Here is a 9,209-nt window from a genome sequence, read left to right as displayed (position 1 = left end):
GTGTGGTGGCCTGTCCTCCTGTTAGTCTTTCCTGTGGCTGGGTAAGAAATATCTATGTAACTCTTATAACAGAGCCAATTTCTCAGGTTACAGACTGCATGTACTTGCTGTAAGGCTGAGATTCATTTGTATTATTAATTTATATTATTTAATGATAAGGAAATTGTCATAATTTCAGTATTGGGAATAATGCATATAATATTGCAAGCTTTGTGGTGGAAAATATCTTGCCCCTAGTTAGAATTTGGGTTTACAGGCAAAAAGAAACAAGCACTCTGGCAAAAAATGTTATTTTTCTAAGCCATATGATACAGCAGTCAAATGGAAATTTGCTTGTTAAATAGAATTTGGAGCAGATTGTTGTAAGCTGGTGAGATTCTGTTGATAATGATCATGATGTCTAGTTTTTCTGTAGTTTGCATTCTAGTTTGTCCAAACTCTGGAGTAATTCTTATGTGACAGAGATGTGCAGGGCAATTAAATGTGATGGTCTACAGCCAGGTAGTATAGCCTGTGTATCATCAGTAGTTTTAAAGTGAGCCCTAGTGCCTTTATAGGATTTGGTGTGTGGGTTATCCCTAGGATGGCTAGAGGCATGAACTGAATGTGCTGTAAATAAACTGTGGCATAAAAGCTTTCATTACTGTCCAGAAAATGGAGAAAATACTGATGAATGTTGAAATAAGAACATCTGATTGCAGTGGGTAACACCTACCTGACAGTCATAGAGCTGGAGCAAAATAAAATTCAGTCAGCTCAGCGAGGGAGAAACCTGCTTGTGACACCACCATTAATTGGGAATAGTTTTGTAGAGGTCAATGGAGTTTTTCTATAACACTTTTCACCTTTGGTCTTCTGAGGGTCTGCTGCTGTGATGTTCGTTTCACAGATGTGGAACTAACACAGAAGGACTCAGGGAGACCCTCAGGTTGTCCCAGAGAGTCCATAGAACTCGGAACTGACTGTCTCTCCCCTGATTTCCAGTCTCTGTAATGCCTGGATTTCAAGCAACAGGCTTGCAATAATAATCATAAATCTAACAGCAGCCTGGATCTTGAGAGTCTGGGATGTCCCCAGATTCCGTTGCTTTTCCCTGTGTTCTCTTTAGTTGCGTTTCGCATATCACAAGACATGTAAACATGCCTTTTATTTCTCTTTTTTTGCCTCCCCTTCCCTCTCCCCCCAGCTGTGCCATTGCTTGCATTATGCATGTCAAAAATCTTGCAGAAAGAGTTGTTCCTTTTCATAGAAGCTGTATGGAGCAGAATTTACTCAAGCAAAAGAACATTTGAGAAATCAGAACAACCCTAAAGTACTAAGGTTTAGGTAGTGTGGATGGTGCTAGCTGAAAAGGTACAGATTTGTCAAGGTAGTCTTGTGGAGGGATATTTAGTGGCTTTTAAAAATTTATTTCCTTTTTCTTTGTCTATTCCTAGATACTAATTGCAAGCCAGTAAACTGAAGTTGTTAAAGGGTTCACCTGCCGTGGCAGAGCCTATAGAAACTTGAGCCTAAATGCTCTGTAGTAATGTTGGAGAGTTGTGTGTTGACGTGATTGCTGCACTAGTGTGCTCTTCCAGTGTACGAGGACTGCGTAAGAAGAGATGCCTAGGAAGAGAAAAGAAGGGCTCAGTAATAACGTGCTTTCTGCAAACACTTAAGGGCTGTCAAAAGTCCATACCAAATCTCCTGGCTCCAAGGAACTCTGGATTTCATCTTTTCTTAAACCTAGAGGTCCATAAGGACTGAAGGTCAGGATCACACAGTGGTGGAGCAATTTCTCTGCAGGTAAGAGGATTTTCTTAGGGGAACTAGAATGAAGGATAGGCAGCAACATGGATGTCTAAAGAAATTAAGCTAATTGAGATGAGATCGTGAGATGAACATGTCTTATAGCTAATTAAGTGCTGTTTTCAGACTTAAGCAGTGTAGTTGGCCTAGGAATGCTGCCGTCCACCCTATGTGCCTTTGCAAGGACCTTAGAGAAGGCTGTCTGTGCTTGGTCCAGTCTGTGAGGTATGCTCAATTCTGCAGTGAGGTGTTGTCAGCTAAGGGACTGGCCTATGAGTAGGAAATTGCAGATTTTACATCCAAAAGGAAAAAAATGAAGATGAAAAAACAGACAAAAAACCCTCACATATTTGGTAAAGCTAGACAGGTAATGCAATATGCATAGCCTGAGCAATTACAATCAAGAGGCTATTATGTCAAGTACTGTATAATCAAGTAATAAGAGACAATCCATCCTTCATAAGCTTACACTATTAAAAAATTATCCCAACTTTTTGTAAAAATAAAGTGCACGTTTCGGGCAAATTAACTTTGTGACAGGGCTCAGGAATTGTATGTGTGTTTTCCTAAGTTGCAGGTTAGGCTGCTTAGGTGGAAGCAATGCTTTCTCTCTAAACAAACTTAAACCTCAAAACAGAATGCTCTTAGAAGTGAGAGACAAGTGGAGCCATAAGGAGTTCAAACAAGAAATCAAGTTTAATTGGTACAGTCTAGAGTGCCATAAAGCGCATTTCATCTTCCTCATCAATTGGGAATGAAAGAAAAGTAAAAGACTGTCTAAATCTTTTTTTTAAAAAAAATAAATAAAACAGGGCTTCTGCAAAGTGCGATTTTTTTACTGCATTTGTTGTGTTTCTACACCTTGGCTTTCTGGGCTTTGAGATCTAAGTAATTTCAATTAGACCATTTCTTCCTAAGTGATAAATGCACTTCTGTTCAAGTGTGGAGAATTGCTTTTCAGTATTGGCACAAGTCAGGTGGCTCTGGGCAGGACTTGACAGCTCTAGCAAAAAAACATATCACTGTAACTTGCATAATATGATTTTTTTTTTTAAGAGTGGGAGAAACAAAATGAAAATAGTGTGCACTGCTAAAAGCCTTTATGGGCTTTTTCATAGTGTATTCTAAAGATCAAGGAAACACGGTAAATGTGACTAGAATATCTTGTTGCAGTTGTGCTGAACTTACACAGCCATCATCTAACTTTGCCTGAGTTCGGTTATCTACCCTGCAACTTGTCAGAAAAAATCATGTTGATTGAAAACAGCAGTCCACAAGTTTTCATTTCAGGGCTTTGGGGATAAGAGCGTTTGCCCATCCTGTTGAGGATAAAGACTGTGAGGCGCTGAAGGATCATTGAAATAAATAGTCAAATTACTGTCAAGTGAATCATATTCCCTGAATTTATCTCCTTTCAAAAAATAATCCCACCAGAGTGAAATCTGTTAACTTCACAGTTAGCAATGCTGTTAATGTTGTTATCTGTCTTGTTAGGTCAGTGGTAGCTAATGTCCTCAAGGTTACATGCTCTAGGATTCAGTATAGGCTTCCTCCTTGTGTCTTACTACATAGCCCAGGCTAAGAGGCTTTCTGCTATAGGAATAGTAACTGAGGGCTTAACTGAGAGCCCACTGAAATCCACAACCCATATATGATGAAAATGTTTTTATTCCTTGTGATTTCTTTTATGATGCCACATGTAAGGAACTGGAATGGAAAAGGATGCTGTCTGGCACTGATATTACAAAGTTAATTAATTTGGGACTTGCCGCTGCTTCTCTAAATCATAGAGCTGTCATTGCTCAGATAGGTACAGTAAATATTACCATAGTTCTGCAACTCATGCATGTCTGCTCTGGTGTGTAAATCACAAAGGAAAAAATCTGGATAGGTGGATAAATTTAAATATGAATTCATTAGAGTTGATTTTAAAAATACGATTTTTTTTTCTGAAGAATCATAGAATATTACTGGTATACCTACCTGTGCTGGGAGTGCTGCTAAGAATGAATTTAATTGCTATCAGGGATCTTTTTTTTTTTTTTTTTTTAATTTGACTAGAGGAAATGGCCGGAAACTGAAACACCAAAAATTCCATAGGAACTTAAGGAAAAATTTCTTGACAGTGAGGGTGACAGAGCACTGGAACAGGCTGCCCAGAGAGGTTGTAGAGTCTCCTTCTCTGGAGATCTTCAAAACCCGCTTGGACGCAGTCCTGTGCCACGTGCTCTAGGTGACCCTGCGTATGCAGGGGGGTTGGACTAGATGATCTCTAGAGGTCCCTTCCAACCCTAAAGCATTCTATGATTCTATGATTCTATGATTCCTCTCTTGCATCAGTTGCACTTTTGGCCCATGCAGAGAGAGACATTCACCTTATTGTGGCATAAAATAACTGTCTGTGTGGATGATTCTTGAATGTTCTTGCAGCATGGGTGCTGCAGAAACCTAGTGGGCAAAATTATTTTTCATCCTAGATCTTAAACAGTGCTTTTAGAGAGATGAATCTGATTCAAACAAAATATTCCTTTAATGGAAGGCAGTTCTGTACCTGAATAAATCAATGGAAGCCAGTGAAAGAAGGATGAGTTCTTCTTGATGGGGGATGTTGCCTGTGCTGGTGTTGGTTACCCTTATTTCCTTATTTCCTTATTTCCTTATTTCCTTATTTCCTTATTTCCTTATTTCCTTATTTCCTTATTTCCTTATTTCCTTATTTCCTTATTTCCTTATTTCCTTATTTCCTTATTTCCTTATTTCCTTATTTCCTTATTTCCTTTTCTTATATGTTGGTTACCCGTGTTTCCTTAATGGTATTTAGTGAGGTATTTATGTCAAGGTCTTGAGCACTGCAATGCTGCCTAAGGCACTGTCAGGACGTCTCAAGGATTCAGACTTGTCTTTACCGCTAAATCAAATTATAATAATTCTTAAAGATTCAGCCAGGGTTATGGCAGGTAAATTCCTAACACATTTGCCCTAGTAATTGTTGTGTTAAGCATTAAATTATACATACCTGTGACCAGGTAGTTTTTAAAGCATTACCAAAAGGCCTTCATTAAGACTACCTATTATTATCATCAAGTGGCTATCCTCTTTTATGCCATAATTGGTACAATGCAGTCTATAAATCATATTCTGTCTTCATTTTCTCAGTGTCCAGCCCTTTATCTTCCAACTCCAGGCTTGTCTATATTATACTTAACTGTTTTTTTCTCATCTCTATAATAAGATTGCAGTTTGCATCCGTGCAGTGTAGCAAGGCTTGGCATGAGCAATGCAAGCTGGTAGCACCAGTGAGTCTTCCAGAGACTCCCTGGACAATATGCTGGTTGAGAAGGGCATTCAGAAAGTACTTATTAAACACTTAGTATTAAAGTTGTGTGAGACTGCTAAGTTAGAAATGTGGTCCTGAAGTCACATGGGTACTGAATTTAGCATATATGAAGAATTTAGTTATGTTGATATAAGCTGCTACCTTTTAGCCTAGCAAGTTGATTATCTTTTCATGTTAAATGGAAGAAAGACAAAAATCTGATGGCTTGTTAAGTTAGAATGATTAGGTGATTTGCCAGAATTATGCTGCTTAATGAGCAGGTGTGAGGTCATGTTTAATAAGTATTATAATTATTGTAATAGCATGATAAGCATTAATATAAGTTGAAATTAGATTTAAATGGAAAATTTAGATAACCTGCAAGAATTAGCCCAATGTAAAGTTTAGCAAATGCTTGGGGACACTAATATGTAAAGTAGATAAGATATTTTAGATCTGCATTTTGCTGGATGACATCTATTAACCTCTAACTTATCTTGCTTTAACAAACCAAAGAGGTTGAATTAGCTACAAATGTGGCTATGGGCACAGACAATAGTTGTAAGCTGTTTTAGCTTTGTCTTGTGCCTGGATGGAGATGATTTCTTTGAATTTATGGCAATAAAGGCATGTTAATTCATATATCTTATTTCTCCAAAGTGAACGGTGGTGATTTCACAGGGACAAAACAAAATGTAACAAAGCTGACTGTTCACTGTTCAATCTGAGCACCGTGCATTTGCATGGTCTCTAACTTTGAGTTTTGCTTTTGTCAGATTTTAAACCTGGGAAAATGAAAGACAGCAAGAGAAACCCTGCTGGATATCAAGTTTTCCCTTGTGATTCCTGGGAAGGAGGGAATTCTTATCTGCCCCACTCTATTAATCAGAAGATTGTAGGGATTTGACTTTGCAAGATCTTGTGGATACTGTATGGGACAAGTTACTTTATGAAGTAAGACTTTGTAAGACAAAAACTTAGTAAATCCATTAGCAATCTGAAACTTAAATTGAAGATCTATTTGTTAAAATTGCTTTACTGTGGGGAAATATTTTAATTATTTTGAGGCAATTAAGAGATTATGGGAATAAATTTATAATGTAGATAATGGTTTTTGCAGCTAAAGCTTAACATTAGTGCTGTGGTTTGGAAAATGGAGATAGAGCACTTACACACATAACTGCTGTTGTAGAGGATTAAAATATATGGCTTATGCTTAAGCAAATTCTCATGGCACATAGTGGATCTGTAGATAATGGTATATCCTTTCCTGTTGCATCATTTAGGACTTTATTCAGCAGAACATTTAAGTACACACTGAAATCATTTTGAGGTCAAGTTTCTACTCTACGCTTATTACTTCATTTAGAAAGCACTTTGGGGAGAGTTAAGATAGACTGAGAAGTGATAAATGTAGCTTTGTAAAAGAGAAAGCCTTGGGATTTGAAGGTTATTAAAGATCCTGCACTGAAAGTGGAGAAGAATTGCAATAGAAGTTTTTATGGGATGGAGGAGAAGGCTTTTTTTTTTTTTTCTCCCCTCCATGAAGACCTAAAAACGGCAAGTGAAACGGGCAAGATTGAACCTCCATTGGACGTTTGCCCTGTGCACAATCGCTAATGTCTTTCATTGCATTCAAGTTATTCTCTTTAGCTATAGCTAACAAAAACAGATAGCAATTAAGAGTATAGGTTTACTAATATGGTCATGGGGAAATATGGAAGAGAAAATAAAATGAGAGAGAAGTCAGAGTGAAGGCTGTTATATAATGACTGAATTGCTAGAATTTTTTTGAAACAGTGAGACCTTTAACAAATACATGGAGTAAAGAAAGGGGAAAAGGATGAAAACCCTCTGATATTGTTGTTGATATAACACTCTGTAGACAGGAATGTACCAGTACAGAATATATATGGGTCAGCATGTCTGGCTCATGGTCATGCTTATGCTGAGGACTGAAGCTAGAGCTAAGGTACTCTTCAAAACTGCATCAAATTTCTTCTAAAAAGTAACATAGATCTTAAAGGCTGGAGATAGATGCTGTGTGGGAGTTATGGGCCTAGAAAATTTGCTACTGTGGCCCCTCAGATCTAAAGAGGGTGAGAGGGGTGTTGAATTCTGGCTTATTTGCATTTGAAATTCTGTGCAGCAGAACTGACCGAACTAGCACAGGACAAGATTGCCAGTAAGGGGGAAGAAGAGCACAAACTAACCCGGCAGGGCTCTAGCATATTGTGAGCAAACACAAAGCTCCTTGTGAACATTCAGTATTTTATGGGAAAGTGATGACAAAGATACCACAAACAGGAAGTATTGAAAAATGTAAGTGATAAGTCAGAAATAAACATGTACCAGAATAAAATGTGCTCTTCTGATGGAGCTGTTAAAAGGTGGAGAATTTTCCAATTCTTTTTCTAAGTATTTTATTCCAATAATTAATCACACTCATGGCTGGAAATTGTACATGGGAAATGAGGTATTGGCTTCAGCCTTCAACTGTTGACTCCTGTTGTGTTATTCTTTGGTAGATTCCTGAGACTTTTTTTTTTCTTTTTTCTTTTTTCTTTTTTTCTTTAAATTTTTTTGGCAGCTACTTGTTAGTCAGGATTTCAGTGTCTGACGACCTTAATGCAGAGTCACTCTGATCTCCTTAGTCCCCTCATTTCCTTGTACTGTCTCTTTATACCTTGGGATTCATATTAAATTATTGTAGTGTGCAGCAGTAGAAAGGTGAGTGGTATTCCCTGAAAAGAATTAGGAACAATTAGAGGCCTGAAGGGAGTCTCTGACAAAGAATGATTGAGAGGACCCAATCTGCATAAGTCTTCCAAGTGATATTGAAGGAGAGAGATCATAATAGTCTGAAAGGATTACAAGGTTGTAAACATGAAAGGAGGAGAGTAATTGTATAGGCAATTAGGATGTTCAAATTAAACAAGGAGAAATTAATCTAAGTAGCTGTACAATCTTGTTCTGTGATAGATTTTGGAGTGAAAATACTTTTTAATTAAAAGTTGTTGGAAGGTGAAAGGATTAGCTGGATAAATTTTCTAGCTTGGAGAAGTAGTTAGAAACTCTTGATTGAAAAAGGCCTGTTTTTGTCAAGGCTCAAATCTGTAAATTTAAACTATTTCTAGATTTTTGAAGAGTTTCAAAAAAGTGATATTTGTTATTCAAAACTACTAAGTTGATTATTAGGTTTAGCTTTAACTTTGAGAGAATATTTTTGCATCTGAAAAAATGCATTTGGTGGTCTTGAGTTCATAATGCTTAGGCAGCATTATTTTTATTAGTGAATTGTGCCCTATTTCATAGGTATCTTGTTTTCTTGTCTGGTTCAATATGACTTGGTATGCATCACTGTGATCTATTCCTTTGTTTTTCCCTGATCAGTGTTCTGTGTCATTTACATTTTGGTTTCAGTTTTTGTTCATTAAAACGACATTTCTCATCTTCTGCTTCAGTGCACTGTTGAGGACTTGCCACTTATTTTCATCACATTCTTCCTCTTGGCAAATAATCAAAACAAAAAAATCCTGTTCTATGTACCTACAAGTCTTGTATATAGACTTTGAATACTTAAATATCCTTTGGAATAGAGATAGCAAGGTTTCCTGGCCGTATGGAGGTATATCAGCTATTTAATAATGCTTGGGGAAAAAAAATATACCTTTTTGTCATTGGGAAAAGCTATTAAAGGCAAATTCTCAGGCACAGGAATGGTGAGTTCTTTTGCTGAAGAACTATTGTTCTGTGTTTCTGGACATAATTTAATGGACTTGTCGTTATTCTATCTGCATGAATGGAAGATGAAAATAAGATGCTCTGAGAACAATGTTTTAGGTATTGGCCTCCATTATTAATGTCCTTGAGAAAAGTACCCTGAGAAATGCTGATGCCAGCCTAGCACCCATTTGGTCACAGGGTGTATCTTCATTCTGAAGAGGATATAATTCCAATGTTAAAAATGAACATAAGCGAAAACATAAAAACAATGCAAAGAAAAGCAATCTCTGCCATAGTAAAATCTGAACATCTCTTTTGATGAGAATGGAAGAACATAAAGTAACAGGATATCAAATAGATACAAAATTTCTGCAAG

The sequence above is a fragment of the Tinamus guttatus genome, unplaced genomic scaffold, assembly GCF_059628265.1.
Source record: "Tinamus guttatus ecotype Peru unplaced genomic scaffold, ASM5962826v1 Tinamus_guttatus_pri_ptg000048l, whole genome shotgun sequence".
Taxonomy (NCBI): Eukaryota; Metazoa; Chordata; class Aves; order Tinamiformes; family Tinamidae; genus Tinamus; species Tinamus guttatus.
This window is presented reverse-complemented; position numbering follows the sequence as displayed.